This window comes from Desmodus rotundus, chromosome 3 (assembly GCF_022682495.2).
Source record: "Desmodus rotundus isolate HL8 chromosome 3, HLdesRot8A.1, whole genome shotgun sequence".
NCBI lineage: Eukaryota > Metazoa > Chordata > Mammalia > Chiroptera > Phyllostomidae > Desmodus > Desmodus rotundus.
In genome coordinates this window covers 47,191,998-47,194,611 of record NC_071389.1, presented here as the reverse complement: position 1 = coordinate 47,194,611, position 2,614 = coordinate 47,191,998, and the positions used below count along the sequence as shown (strand labels likewise).

Sequence of the window (2,614 nt, the reverse complement as noted above, 5' to 3'; positions counted from 1 at the left end):
TTTGAGACCCTTCTTTTTAATGTATGTGTTTATTGCTATACTAATTACTATTATTAATTACACTTATTATCATTAATTATTATTATTATTGGCTTTGAAGAAAAATTTGTGGCATATGTTATAACTGATAGGAGATAGTAGAGGAAAAACAGTTTTTTATACACTCACTTGTGCCAATTAGTGGGATAAAATACTTATGAAGTCTTTATTGATGTTTAAAATATTTTTAGAGAATTTTTCAGGTAAAGAATGAAACAGCATGGTCAAGGCACACACTTATTACTGCTTTGCAGGCTCCCCATCCACTTGGCCTTCACTTATAATTCTAATGGAAGTTCTTTTTTATTTTTGAAGGTGCAGGTTTTTTGTTTTTTTTAATTTCAACTGTTGCTAGTATATAAAAAACACATTTTTTTAAAAACCACCACTCCATACCCGTCACTAATGATTCAACTCTTCAGGAAAAGAGGGAGGAGCCCCAGCCTCATGTACGTAACACAACATGTGTTCCAGGTGTGATGTGCAGTCCTCGGGTAGGTCCTGTCCTCACTCTGACGTAGCTCCTGTCTGCAACAGCTTCCTTTCTTCAGTACCTTGGCTGGGCTGGGCTTCCTCAGTTAACTTCAAAGGCAGAATAAAAATTGCAGATTCTTTCTTATACTTTAAGTCATACCACTTCTAAGGCTCAGAGACAGTTAATCAAACTCAAACAAATGCTTTTTAGAAAAAGGAGGAAAAAGAAAAGGGATGAGAGAGGAGGCTCAAAAAAAAGAAGGGTGAAAAGTAAAAAAGAAAGAAGCAGGGTGGAGAGACAGAGCCCATGGAGCACGGGGGTCCAGGTGCCATTTCTGGGCTGGAGTTAGAGCTTGGATGATGATTGGTAGCTGGGTTCTCTTAATTACACAGAGAATAGAGCTGTTCGTTAGACCTGGCCTAGAGTCAGTCATTGGGAAGGAAATCAGTATTCAGACTGGTTATCATGACAGTGGCCATTTGTATGATTTAAATCACAGGGTCATTTGTAAAGCCTCTAAATCTTCATCTCATTTCTGAACAGCACACGGGCTACCGAAGGGGCTCCCAGCCTGCCCCTGGAGCAGGTTATATCTTTGTACTTCCTTAAGCCACAGAAAACTTGAATCAAGTGGTGTGATCATATTCTTCACCAGGCCTCAGCAGCACAGCGGGGGAGTGGGGCTGATTGACTGCATCAGGCCAGTTCTGGGTCTCGAGGTGGAAATCAGAGTGCTTGGGACAGATGGCTCCACTCTTGCCCTCAGGGTGCTGTCCAGGAAGTTGCCCATGTGGAACTGAACTCCAGTCTGGGTGGTGCACACTTCTAGTACCCACCCACTTCCAGCATGGTGGACCTGCGCACAAAAATGCTTTTCTTTAGATCACTTCAGACAGAAATTATGGTCAAAGCCATTGATGTAGAACTCCTGCAGGTGTTTTCCAAGCTCCACTGGCTTCCTCAGGTCAAATGTAGTTCCTTGCACGGGAGCAACCTCTCCTATAGGAATCAGGATTTCATCCATAGGCAAAAAAGCACCAGCTTCTATAGTGACTTCCTGGTCATAGATATTCAGGGAACCCTGGCCCGCCAGGTTGAAATAAGGATGGTTGGTCAGGTTGACTGGTGTGGTCTGACTGTCCTGAGCTCAATAGTTGTCCATGAGCTCCCACCATCCAGCATGTATGTTACCCAGACTTTTAACTCCCCAGAGTAACCTTCCTCACCATTTGGACTGACCCATGAGAACTGGACACCATTTGACAGTGGGGTCCAGAGGACCTTACCAATCCCTTTGATGCCTCCATGCAGACTTTTGGGCCCGTTGTTAATGGTTGGCTTGTACTCCTTCCTGTCTAATGTGAATGTTCCTTTGGCAATTCGGTTGGCCACCCTGCCAACCACTGCTCCAAAGTAGGGCTGCTTTTGGAGGTAGGATTCTAACCCAGCAAAGCCGAGCACCACATCTGAGGCTCTGCCCTGCCTGTCTTTGGCCTCCAGGGCCATGATGGTGCAGGCCCAGGAAATGATGTCCACTCTCAGCAGGTCTGACTGCAGCTGGGACTTCTCCACTGTTCCTGCCCCCAAGGGCAGATCCCCAAACATGGATCTGGTCACTGAAACCATGGGGAAAGCTCAGGGTGTGCAGCACTCCAAGTGCTTCAAAAATCCTGCCTCTGAATTTGTAGTGACCAATGGAGATTCTAATTAAAAGGGTGATTTTAGGCTTTTCAAATCAACAGATACCAGTAAGATATTCAAATTAGAAATCTGCTTATGCAAACAGTTTTGAATATTGAAGATCTCTTCCAAAAAGATTTCGAGTTCTAACCACTCAAATGAAAGAGCGAGGACCTGTTTGCATGGAAGCTAATGATATTCAGTGGTTTTCATTGCCTTTGCTCATCTCAAAAAATGTCTGAGATTTAAGAGTTAACACAACTGAAAATTGGAAAAGCATAATTTAAATATTATTCTTTAATTGATGTGTGTGCTCAGGTTTTGCTTTTTGTTTCTGTTGGTGCACACAACAGCCTACTACACATCTGGGCTGTGCCATCCAGGATTGTGTAAGTGCACTCGGCGATGTTCACCTGATGA

At 43.6% G+C, this 2,614-nt stretch overlaps 1 pseudogene; it reads right to left on the bottom strand.

Annotated features, from left to right (window-relative positions):
- Nucleotides 1-1,119: 1,119 nt before the first annotated feature.
- LOC112309163 (galactose mutarotase pseudogene) lies at nt 1,120-2,140 on the bottom strand (annotated as a pseudogene).
- Between the last annotated feature and the right edge of the window lie 474 nt (nt 2,141-2,614).